Consider the following 13,429-nt stretch of genomic DNA (forward strand, 5'->3'; position numbering starts at 1 on the left):
AATGCTGTTAATGCTACTAGGACTAGAGATTCATAACAGTAGATGAGCTCCAGCCTTTAATGCTGAAATTGCTGTCATACTAGTTCAAGCCCTACAACAACTCTTGCTAGTCTCTAATGCTAGTAGACATGGGGATATCAGGCAAAAGGAACTGAGTGCTGATCAAAGCTACTAGACCATCTCTCTCACCTGACCACCACATAGAGACAAGCAGAGAGGATGATACCTAGGGAGAGAAAACAGGACATGCAGGTTGAAAAGATAATGGGTTGCAAAGAAAAAGCACTAGGCATGGGGTGGAGGGGGAAGGGGAGAGTCATTAGGATAATCACCCCTTTTCCACATAATATTAGTTAGGGGGGAGGCTATCCCTGTAAATGTTAAGGGCTAGAATGATTATTACATTTAGAGCAAGAACTGAACCACTACAAAAAGTGCTCCAGGAGGAACAAAATCCCTATCTCCAGCTACCCCAGCAAACAAGGAAACCTTGCAAGTTACTGTTCTTTGGGACAGGTCCATGACCCTACCACATTCCAGTCTCACGCCCTTTGGGGCAATTTGCAACAATGGGAGCCATGCCTGCATTTTTCTGAGGGCAGAGGCTGCAATTGTCCTTGAAGCCCACTCGAGAGGGCTCCCTGCACTCTCTCCCCTGTGCACAAGGGCCAGGAACAATCTTGCACAAATGCTTTTGGCCACACAATAAATGGATCCTCACATATCATTCAGTACAGACAATTTTCTAATACATGTGAGCTATTTGTAAATGTTGATCACCTACAGGAATAAAGACATTGGGTTGAAAGAGCATGATTCTACTAAACTAATTCTCCAGTGAAATTAGTCAGTCATTTTTGTGCATTTGATTTAACAGACCGGCTGGCATCGGAAATAAAATGAGAGGTTTAATTGGGAATCTGATGTAACCTTTAACAAAAATAGGAAACTGCAGGGATTAATTGAAAACAAAGGGTTGGTTTCACTTCAACCAGTCACTTCTCTGTCTCCTTTTCTTTCTTTTTTTTAAAGTTATGTTTCCATGAGCTGCAAGCTGTTCTAAAGTACTCTGTCCTGCTTTCTTCATGTTCCTGCCAGCTCATTTAATAAACGAATCCTATTATAGATGCAGCACTCAAAAGCAGCTCTGTACATGCAGGAATCGTCACTGGCCAGGCAGGGGAGGGTAGACAGAAAAAAGATGCAGATATTCTCAATGAGGACTGACTTGCCCAGTGCAGAGGGCCTGCACAAGTCCCTGTGGACCATTTAAGTCCATACAGTGAAGATGAAGCTGTGCACAAGGATTTGTGCAAGCCCTCTCCATTGGGAAGAATTTCACCTTACTTGCACTATTAAGAACAGACTAGAAGTGAATCTAATAAAAAAAATTGAAAATGTTCCCTGCATAATACCACTGCAGTTATGCTCAGTGAAGCTGAGCTTGAGCTAACAGCCCCCTGGTTGAAATGGGAGGGGGTTGGTAATGGAGTATTCTCCAAGCCAGCTCCTTGATTCTGGAATTCACTTTTCCCCATTTCTTGGCTGAACACTGTCTGGCTGTATTAACTTCATGTCACACTGCAAGGCTTAGACTGTTCTTGAGCAGGGTGGACAAGATGTTGTTTAGTGAATGCTCAGGTGTGGGAAGTTACTGGTTTCTCGGGTGTTCTATATTTTTCAGATTTGGGGTTGAACTGACGGGGCAAAGGTCTACTTGCTTAGAAGTATATCCTTAGTTGTGTATATTATAATTGTGAAAGTTCTTTGAATAGGTGCTCATTAAACCTGTTTGGAGAAATAAATAATGGAAAGCTAAGAACTGCTGATTTATATGCTAACTGGTAAATTATTTGAAACCCATTGCTTCTATTACTTCTGGAAAATATTCTATTAGGGACAAACGCTAGAGATGGTGCAAACCTTGCCATTTCGCTATAGATTTGGTTTCAGAACCCTCCCCTATCAAAGTTCAAGCGTCCTAGCATTTGAGGTACCAGTTTGGACCCTTGTCTAAAAGAAATTAAGCAAATAATGCCACTTTTGTCACAGGATTATGATCAATTTTATCTCCAATCATTTATACACATTGTTTATAAGCCAGTTGATAAATCATTTTTCAAACCAAACAAACTTATTTTGCTAGTCTAATAAAATCAGTTTTGCAGCATTTATCTAAATTTTGACCATAAAGCTTTCATTTTGGTCATATTAGTCTGATTTTGAATGCTAGGAAAAGTATGGGACTTGTCTCCCAGTCCTTTTATATACATTCTGTATGCTAGTAGCTTGGTTACAAGACACCACTTCAAGTCTCTGGGTACTGTTGTTTTGCCCTGGTTCCTCTTGGTGACTATTACTGTTCCTCTTTTTCCAGCCAGGAGGGAAATATGTATTTTATTGTATTTATATATGGACTTTTCTATATCTTTATGACTCCTCGAGATATTTTCTTTGTTGATATTCTTAATATGGGATTTAATTATATTATAGCATGGTTTATTGTGGCTACATATCATTCATGATGATCTACTTATTGGACCGGATTCTTATTTACATTATACCACCTGACAGTGGCCTTAAAGTAAATTACAAAGATTCTAAAAAGCATCACATCAATTTTTATTTGATTTCAGTATTTCAAGCATCTAACCCATTAACAATGATGCTTTGGGTTATATAGCCTTGAAAACTCTTAGATCAATATTCTGACGTCAGACTTTCAGTTTGGGACATTCCTAGAAGATAGAAAAGAGGGATAGTGTGATAGAGGAACAGGTAACACCATCCGAGTGACAATCACCCTCTCCTCTTTCAAAGCCCTCGCCAAGATTCAATTTTGCCATGATGCCAGCTAATAAATGGCAGGTTGAGATGCAGTCAGGTATAGACTATACATAGTTATTCTTATGGTATTCCTTTCCCTAACACATTGTATCTTATTTAGATTTGTAAGCTGTGTCTTCTTCTGTGTGTGGACAGTATTTAGCACATTGTAGACACTACCAGAATACAAATAATAAACAGAAACGAAAGAGGAAGCCTCATGCATCAACAAAGCTTCCAGCCAAGCTCTGATTCAGTAGGACGAAATTGTCCTCTCATATCATACAGGAAATTTTGATTCCTACATTTTACTTTCCCGTGGTGCTCAGAAACCCAATGTAATGTCTGTTTTCTGTGTACCTCACTTTTGCATTTCTTAAGAACTCTGCCTCTCCCCAGAGAGCATGGTCATTTTGTTCTTAGAGTTGCTGCACCCTGCACAGATTAAACACACTGTGCCCTCTCAGCAGAGCCAGACATTAACTTCAATGGGCTTTGAATCGGGATCACTTTGTTCTTTCTTGTTGTTCTCCTTAACCTAAAAATAAGCTATTTTTGACTGAAAGTCATGTTTTGCTCTTTGAATGTGAAATCATGACAGAAGCAATGACCAGTGATATGCAATATACAAAGCAGAGAGAACTATTTGATATTCAGGTACCAGATTGAGCCTGCAGTCCGGTCTGCTGGAAAAATATTTTTAATTTTAAAATTGATCAAATTTAACATGGATGTCACTGAGGGAAAATGTGGCGCACCAAGGGTTCACTTTATAGTCATACTTCATAATATAATTAGATTTAACCAGTATCTGAAACAGGACTTTTTTTGAGGGGGGGAGACACTTGGAAAGTAAAAAGAGAAAATAAAATTGGAATGTTAGCTTCTTAAATTTCATTTAAAAGTATACACAGTTGTGTTAATAAATCTCAGTTGCTTTGAAAAAAACATATGCTTGGTGTGGTACAGAAAAAGGCAGTAATAAGAGCCAGTGTTGCCACATGGAGTAGCAACAAGTTTTACTCTGTAGCTTGCTTCATGTAATAGCCTTGCATATCTCCATGCAGGATTGGGTGTTTATTTTTACGTCAAGATAGAGCTTTCTTGTTTTGAATGGCATTTAACAGTTAACAGAACACTTCAATAGGAGTAATAGTTAGTGCACAATAAGTATGATATTTTAAAGCCCCTTCTCCATGTGCTTTAACTCATGAAGTTTCCTGTTAATTCTCCCATGGGAGGTGGGGTTTCTCCCTACCAGCAGAAATGCTAAGGGGTGCCTGACAACTGACTTGAGAATCCGGATGGATTCTCTGTGTAGAAGGTTCCTCGTCATTTAATGGAACTCTTTCTTTCCATACAAGGGGACTGATTCTCCAGATTGTTACTCCAGTTTTATACTCCAAAGACTTCAGAAAAGTTACATCAGCATAAATCTGATGTACTGTAGTGGGGAATTAGGACCAAGATATTTATATAATCAGAAATGTTAATATGAATGGAATCATAACTGTTATTTACATGCTTTTAAGTTTAATTAAATGTACTGTAATTCAATTTCTATTCAATTTGCTTTCATTTCCCATGTCCTCTACTTAATGTAAAACAACTTTAAAAAAGTAAATTACATTCTTAATGCCACACATAGTTAATAAACCATATATGGCTTTATGAAGCAAGTCATTTCCTAAGACACTCCTGATTTAGAGCTGAGAAAAATGACATTACACATTTTTCCAAGTAATAAGAGATGTATTAATTCTGTGCTTAAATATGGATATTTGTTCAATAATAGATTTCAGATAAATATATTTCAGTTCATTTGGTCACATTTTCAGTCGACAGATGGAACGATGTGAGTTCTGTAAAAACTGATAGATGTTGATAATAGACAAAATATTATTTCAGTTTCTCCTTTGGAATGTTAACTGAAATAACAAACAGCCTTGTTTACTAGACTAGGAAACTTCAAGTGGGATATGATACCGTATCAGACAAAACTCCCACTGATTGCAACAAGAGTTTTGCCTAAGCAGGATGGGGTTAATCTTTTATAATATTACCATTTCTAACATAAAACTTAATAGTATCACTAAAACTGAAAGTCTGAAATCTTTAGATTAATCAGTGAAAAAAATATTTTTCTTTCTGCAGTGTCAAGCCTATGTTCTTGGTGGAAAAATATACAAAGCTATAAATGTCTTTTCAGGTTGGTTAAATGCTGCAGCAAAGCTGAATCATCTGGAAAGCACAGAAACTGTTTATTGTGAGTATACGCAGAGTTAATAAGAGAAAAAAAGAAGAAAATATTATTTCTTTGCCTCATGAGGGTTTTCAAAATACAGGGTTGCCCCTCTCACAAAATTTTCAATGACATTATTTTAGGGTACTGTGGGTGCAAGCAAATAATTGTTTGGGGGCAAGGTTTAAAATACACGTTATGTGGGATTTTTAGAACAGGAAATTCTGTTTATTTGAGAGGAATAAAGATCCCCTCTTTTTATATCTTTGGGTATTGACTTCATCCTTTCAGATGGTATTAGATGAGGGTCTAGTCAGCCTCTCATTTAAAATCACCCTGTTTCTTATATTTAGGTCTTGCTTTTCTCATTTTGTGATACGGACCTGGTAGAGGGACAAAAAACTTAGGATGCAGCATAATGGTCCAAATGTTCAATGAAACTTCGACCTGGCCTCCATTTGCATGCATGACTATCACGCTTGCCTGACATATTTGTCCATTAGCAAAATAAATGATAACATTTAGAAACACAAAGCTTGATTATGCTCAACTTGCACTATGCCCTGACTGCTTTTCTTGGCCTTCAAGGTGCTCTGCTTGCGTAAATTCTACCTCTTGCACCTACAAGTGATAGACAGGCATAATTGTAAGAATAAGTGGAGACCTAGCAGTCCTAAAAAGAGGAAATTTATTATTGTTCATTAAAAATATAATAAGGAGAAACTTCTCTCTGTAGGCACAGGTAACAGCATATGTTCCAGGAACTTGGGAATCCTGGAGAGAACACTGAACATGCCAAAGGTCCAGACGGAAATCCAGACACTAAAAACCCAAAGATAAGTATGAAGAGGTGTATAGGTTACAGTAAGGACAAGGGACAGCAGTAGAACTTAAAGTCCTTACCCAGAGCTGTGTTCTTTCAGGCAGTCCTTTTCTTAAAGAGAAAAAAAAAAAAATCTTACTTGCATCTAGGTGTCACATTAAAAAGATCCAGTCACTGAGGTGACAAAAGTAACACTTGTTAGTAGGGAAAGGACTATGAAAGCTTTACAGCACTGTGACCTCAGAAAAGTCTACCTGCTACTTTTCAGATGCCAGCACTTTCAAAGTTCAACTCAAAAAAGGAGCCTTTCCACTATAAATAAGGATTGCCACGGTCAATTTTATTCACCAGCTCTTGCCAACAAACGATGTATGGATCTGCCATCACCAGAAAAAGCCACTTAAATACAGAAACTTAGAAAAATAACATGGCCTTATTCCTCGACGTATAAACGTGAAATTTCATTCAAGGACAATCATGAAATGTAAATCGCTGATGAAGGAATGACCTTGTGGAAGGCATTGATTTGAATGGTTATACTGGCCAGTTACTCTTCTCAGTTACATGGGTGTAAATCTGGAGGTCGTCCACTGACATCTGACACTGAGCTGTGTTAGATTTGATTGGAAACGTAGATCAATCACGTGGTCTTGTTTCTGCTCTCTAACTGGATGAGAGTAACTATTTGAATCAGATTTCTGGTGCAAATGCTCATATTTATTATTTCAAACATTTGTGTCCCGCTAATATTTGCTTAAAATTCTCATTTCTATGATCATTCCTGTTCTGTAAATAAGAGAGGTGCTAAAAAAGGCAAAGTGATTTAAATGCTTTATTCCTTCAAATCACATTTCCAGTGTACAGCTCCATTGTTCGAGCCAAATTATGATTATGAGGAGAAAAAGGAAGGAATAAGTAACTGATTTTCAGCATGGAAGAAACTTAGCAATGGTTTCCCCCAAAGGAATTGTACTAGGTCTGATGGTATTTAATGCATTTATTTAACTTCTGGAAGAGGTGGTAAACAGTGAAGTGACAAAATTGGTGGATAACAGAAAATTGTTTGAGTTAGTCAGGTCTAAAAGGGATGAGGCACTTCAGAAGAACCTAATAAAACTAGAAAATTAGGCCACCCAGTTCAAATGAAAGATAATGCATATTCGAAGCAGCAATCAGAATTACTCACGTATACTGATACATTGTAAACTAAATGTAACTGTTCAGCAAAAAGATTTACAATTGGCATCATTCTAGATTTAAAACATCAGTAATCAGGAGTGGTCAAGGACAGACAGGACGCAAGGCTGCATTAAGAAAGGCATAGGAAATAATAATATTTCCTCTGAATGGTATTAATCAATGGTATACCCTCATCTTGAATAGCGTGTGGAACATTAGCCACCACATCTCATTAAGGGTCTGCACAAATAAAAAGTTCCAGAAAAGAGCTACAAAAATTATGAGATGATTGGCAAGAGGAAAGATTTTTAAAAGATTAGGACTATATGTTTTAGAAAAGAGAGAAATATGATGTAACACATTCATGATATCTAGAGAGTAGAGATACTAAATCAGGTGCTTCTATTTACTCCTTCTCATAACACAAGAACAGAGGGACACCCATTAAAATGAAAAGTTAACACATTTAAAAATTGATAAATGTAAATGCTTCTTTACAGAACTCATCTGTAGAACTCACTTCCACATTACAGTACGTTACTGAGTTAAAGAGCTTACGGGGATGCCAAAAATGATTAGATTCCTTTCAGTTCCTGGGGGGAAAACATGCATGTTTAGTAGACAGAAAATGAGGTTTTTCTTTTTAAAAAATGCTCAGTTTTCTTTCCAGTCTAGTCTAGAAATAATGATAGTACTACTGCAGATGTTCTCTAAGTTTTAATGACATTCGGTTTTCATTGGATAGCAATAACACAGAGAACATTTACACTGTGTGTGTGTCTCTCTCTCTCTATTTCCACACACACCATAGGGGCCTAATTCTGGCCTCACTTCCACTCTGCATATCTTGGATAATTATCTAATTTGAATGTGTATCTCACGGTGTGTCTGACATTCAGTGTTGGATGGTTTGAGCAAAGTGGAAGAATGCCCTGATTAACATCCTGGTGGGACAGGTATTTTGGAAGCAGATCTTTTTTGGGGAATCTTAGGGGTTTATTGAAAGTTTTCTTGTTGCTCCTGTTATTGCAAAATTCTAAACTTTTCCCCTCTAAAAATCATGGCTGGCAATAAAGTTTAGAACTGAAACAGACTCTTCTCCATAACTGTATTGGAAGTTGATTTGATTATTACATTTCCCTTTTGCCGTTCCTGTTGATGTTACAAAACTGCTTTGGCGGATCCAAAATGTGACTCCTTGGCACTGTTGTGCATTTTGGCCTAATCCTGAAGACCACGCTCAGCCCAGTTACCTGGAATATGTGGTAGGAAGACAAAAAGCAGAAGACAATTCTTCTCCCAGACATGCAGAGTCACTCCCAGAAGCTCCAGCACCCCAGAGTTTGAAGCAGCTATGCACTCCTAGTAACCAATGGATCTCTGCCCCTGCCCCACTTCCACCTGCCCTCTAGAGCATTGAGTTCTGCACTATACGCTAGGTGTGCGTGGTTATGTGCTGGCCATGGCTGATACACTGGGGCATGATTCAGCAACCTCCCGAGCAAAAAGTACAAGCTCCTACAGCTTGAGCTAAAGAGACCTGTAACACACACTCACCAGTAAGTTACATGCACATTTCATTTGGCTCTGAATCTCTGTCTTACTTTACCAAATGGAGATATTAAAGATCTTTGAGCTCAGAACTTCTAGTTGCACTCTAAACTTTTTTGAAGCAGGTGAAATGGCCTTTTCAGACATGTCTTGGCATGTGGAGCCGCCAAATTATCTCAAGAATCTGCTGTCAGGTTTCTCTCTCTTTAGCACATCATAATGTGAGCTATGTGTGGGCCTCAGTAAAGGAAATGACTTTATATTGAAAGTGTTCTTCTTAACTTAGTAAAGGACCAATTCACATTCTTCTGTTCTTTTTATGGATGTAATGTATTTTTTATTGTAAGGCTCCCCAAGATGTCCTTGGGATAATGTCCCAAATGGCTTGGGATTTTATTGTTTTATCCAACAGTATAACATGGCTCTTTTGTTTTAAGGCTGACTATCTGAATGATCATAAGTAGGCCTTTTTGCATTGCAACGTGAGGTTCTGTTTGTGTGGAAATTTCCACCTGCACCCCTGAGCAAAGTAGCAGACATATTGACAGGTAAAAAAAGGTGGATGAATGTAAGTGCTCCTGCAGTTATTAAAACTCACTTTGTATACTGCAGCAATAGCTTTCAGATATTTATTTTGATTCAGCTACAAGCAAGATATATAAATGTTCTATATTTTTACATGCTGATATTTTTTCTCATTTTACTGCTGCCAGTTTTCTGCCTTCTCACAAAGTGGGATTTTGGTTAAGAATCAATCCTATGTCAGATGAGTGAGAAGTGAGTTGATACTTTCCAAATAACTTACTGTAACTTTTTAGAACTGTTCAACTCAAGCAAATTTTCACAACTGAAATACATTTTCCTAATTCGGTTTCACACCACTCAGATACCCCCAGGAGATTCTCTTCAGAAATTGGATTAATTTGCCTAATGTAATTTAGTGTGTGCCACCTCTCAGTCTTTGGAAACCTTCCAAACAAGGAGTTTATGCATTTTCAAAGGGAAATATTAAAACTAGGAAGGGGGAGGAAATGGCCATAGTAATAATAATAATTAGCACTGATATATAGCTCTTCTCATCTTCAACCGACTTCACAAACATTAACTGATGGGTTCTCATGGCATCCATGCTACAATATTAGCTCATTTTACAGACAGGGAAAGAGAGGTAAAATGGCCCAAAGAGAGTGAGTCAGTAGCAGACCTGGGATTAGCGTTCACTGGCTCCCAATCCTAGCAAAAATATTTGCACTCGCAGAGATGCAAGGAGAATGCATTTGGGTTCTGAATTCAAAGTCAGTCTTCTCACTCAGAGTCACTGGGGCTGGAAATGCTGGCAGTCGCATGCTCAGCCCTGAGGAAAGGAGTGTCTTGGACCTATGTATAGAGGGCTCCTGTGGTGGAGGGTGAGACGAATACTTACAGAGGAGGGAGGACACACTCAGCCCAAATCTGTTGAAAGGAAGATCACGCTAACAGGGGATCTATGAAAGGGGAAGGAAGAGTAAAGAAAATGGTGTCTTTGTGATCTTACAAGTCTCCTGGATAAATAAGTGTGTAGATGTTGGGCACCTACATTCATATGCCAAGTACAGGTAATTTTAAATACTTCATGACCTCTATATGTCTTGGAGAAATATGGTGGTAGAGGAAGTGGTTCTGTGTGGTTGGTTGGTTTGAGGTTGGGTTGGGGCTGGAGGGAAAGTTCCCCTCAAGAAACAGCTCCAGGTAGAAAATTGTAGCATTTACTGCTTTTCTCCAGTTGTGGAGGGAGAAATTGTAGTTGGCTGCTCATCTCTTTTTGTGTGAAGATAGGAGTACGCATCCCGTCCCACATTAGTATGCAGTAGCATCAGCATGAGCAAAAGAAACAGCAGCTTTTTGGACATCTGCAGTGCAATATAAGGAATGGCAATAGGACTTATATGTTAAGGCAGCACAACCATCCAGTTTGTGGGAGGCCAATCAATACTTGTATTACAGATGGTGAAAACTTCCTCTTCTTAGCAGAATGTGGCGTAAACAGTATAATAAGCCTTGAGTCCACTTGTTAACCATTCCTTTAGATATGGTAGTCATATAAAAAAGACCACAATTTCTTGAAAGATCCATTCCTTTACACATTCTTCTATAAATATAACTATAATAGACACATCAGTGCCAGGCCTTTGGCCTTGGCTATGACCCTTTGGAACCAATCCACTGAAACCAATCGGACTTAAAGCTGCCTTAATTAGAGAGCTGAGGATCCCCACTCTCCCAACTGCATGCTGGCATAAAGGTGGCATAGTCATAGCCACTGGAACTAAGGGTGCTGTGGGTGCTACCGCACCCACTGGCTTGACGTGGTTTCCATAAGATACAGGGTTTAACGGTTTGGTCCAATGGCTCTCAGCACCCCCACTATAAAAACTGTTCCATCACCCCTGAGTATAGAGGGCCTTTACAGCACACCCTTAGCCCCAGCCATGATGCCGTAGGAAGCCTTCCAGAGGTATGTTAGAACCAGAGGGAAATCCTGAGCCCCAGGAAAGCTTAAGTTAGAACAACCTTATGGTTACTCTGTCTGGATCTGGTGACTGGTTCAATCTCCAGCTGCCCTCAAGACGTGGGAAGGATTAGAGGTAACCTAGAACCACCTTTGCCTCCTCCTTTACTTGACACATCTGAGCGTCGAACCCATTAACATTAATTTTAGTCTAAGGCAAAGTATTTGTTGAACAGAAACAAATGTAGAACAAAGCAATATACAATACAACTGACACATTGGGGCTGATTCTGCACTCATAAATTCTGGTGCAAATTAGGTGAAGCCATTGGAGTTACACTAGTGTGGAACCAGTGGAACCAAGATCAGAATCAGGCTCATTTCGTTTGAATAGTCAGAATAGTCAGACTCGTGAACATGGCAAAAGTCAAACACAACGGAGCAGAGAGTGTTATTTGTTAGATAGCGCAAAAGACAGTTGTCCTTGGTTGTGGCCCCATCTCTGCCACTGATTTACTGTGTGACCCTGGGCAAATCACTTACACTCTTTATATCAGTTTCCTCCATTTGTAAAACAGAGATATTAGTTACCTACCTCAGAGTGCATTGTGAATTATAATTAATGTTTGTACAGCAATTTAAGATCCTTGGATAACGGACAGTTGAAATCCTGCCCCTTTGAAGCTAATTGGAGTTTTGCCATTGACTTAAATGAGGCAAGGATTTTACCCACTCTTATCTAATGTGTGTAAAATACTATGATCTTCCACCTAAAACCCATATATAAATCTATAAATGGTGTAATGTTTTTTGTAGTTATAGTCCTTGAAATAGGGGGCACCAAAAACTCTTCATACTTAGACCTTTTATTAACATGACTAATAATCCAGGGGTAAAATTGCCGACATTCGATATTTTATCATTTGTGTTGAAGTAGCTCATAAATAAGTAAACCTACAATCTGCCTCACATTTTAAACTGTTAATTGTTGTTGATTTGCTGGACGTGCATCTTCCAAAAGGAGTTTTGCTTTAGGTGTTTGTTACTTTACTAAAACCTCATGGATCTCCAAATGCACTCTTCAGTGAGGAACGCTTTTTTTAATATTTTGAAACTTAACATTTTAGGTCAGTGTGCAATTCCACGAAAGTAGTTACTATTTAGATGCATGCGATCTCTCTTGTATTTGCTGCTGAACCTTTGTGCCACAAGGTCCCTCATAAGATTATATGGTAGCTCTCAATGTGTTTTTTCCTGTATATCTTGATTTTAAAAAGACAATGATTGATTTTCTGTACTTCTTAGTTAAGTAACGGGTTGATTGAAATCATTTTAAAAGCATTTTGGGAGAGAGAAGTCTAGCATGAATTTGGGACACAAGCTCTGAGTATTTCAAAAGCTTTTCTGGAGGTTTAGAAAGCTTAATTCCAGTGAATGCATTCATGAGCTCCCACACTTCCATATAAATATATATCTTTTTCAATTGCTTTGAGGATTTTTTTCATATCACCTGCCAAAATTGTTTAAGAAAAATATATTTCTGTGGAAGTAAATTTTGAAATGAACTCCAGCATTCACCTTAGGAACAAATACAATATTCTGTCTCCTTGTAAACTTTTAACCAAGTAAATACTGTTAAGAAACACTTGCTCTACCTACCCTCTTTAGAAACATATTCAAAATGCACGTACTATACATAACAGTTACCCATATTGCACAATTTGTGGTACAAGCTTTTGTTCTGTTATTTCTACATTATTTTATGACTTCCTTACAAATCAGTACAAGCTGCCACTGAACTTAGAAATCATTGTATCACATTAGACAACAGAAGACCCTGAAGCAGATTTAAGGAATCGGTAACCCCCTACTTGAATCATACATCATTTATTTTCTGTTCCTCTTCTCAAAAGTAGCATAGCTATTTGTTCTTCAGTCACTCTACTTCTGTACTGCTCGTGAACATGTAATAACAAAGCTTTGCAAACTGTGGAGTTATTGATATTGATAATTTAAGTGACTACTCTAAAATCAGTGGATAGCAGTTTTAGGAAACAATTTCTGAGAATGACAGCCTTTGTGTTTTCCTGGCCTCTCTAATAATCCTGCCCACCATTAACCTAGATGAATATAGATACAAAGTACTATATTAGAAATGTTCCCAGGCATATTTTTAATTAAAGAGAGTTGCAGAGGAAGGGTGGGCGGGGAGAACATTTGGTTTGTGTTTGGGTTGTCTTGGTTTGACATTTTAGACAAGTCTTCACATCAGCCTGCAAAAGTTGAACTAAGTAGATGTTAACTAATACTGTAGCATCTT

General features: G+C 38.2%; 1 protein-coding gene across 1 annotated transcript in view; it reads left to right on the plus strand.

Annotated features, from left to right (window-relative positions):
• The window catches only part of OLFM3 (olfactomedin 3), a 102,972-nt gene that overhangs the window by 63,156 nt on the left and 26,387 nt on the right, over positions 1 to 13,429 (plus strand). The gene's annotated exons all lie outside the window — the stretch shown is intronic.

Source organism: Natator depressus, chromosome 8 (assembly GCF_965152275.1).
Source record: "Natator depressus isolate rNatDep1 chromosome 8, rNatDep2.hap1, whole genome shotgun sequence".
Taxonomy (NCBI): Eukaryota; Metazoa; Chordata; order Testudines; family Cheloniidae; genus Natator; species Natator depressus.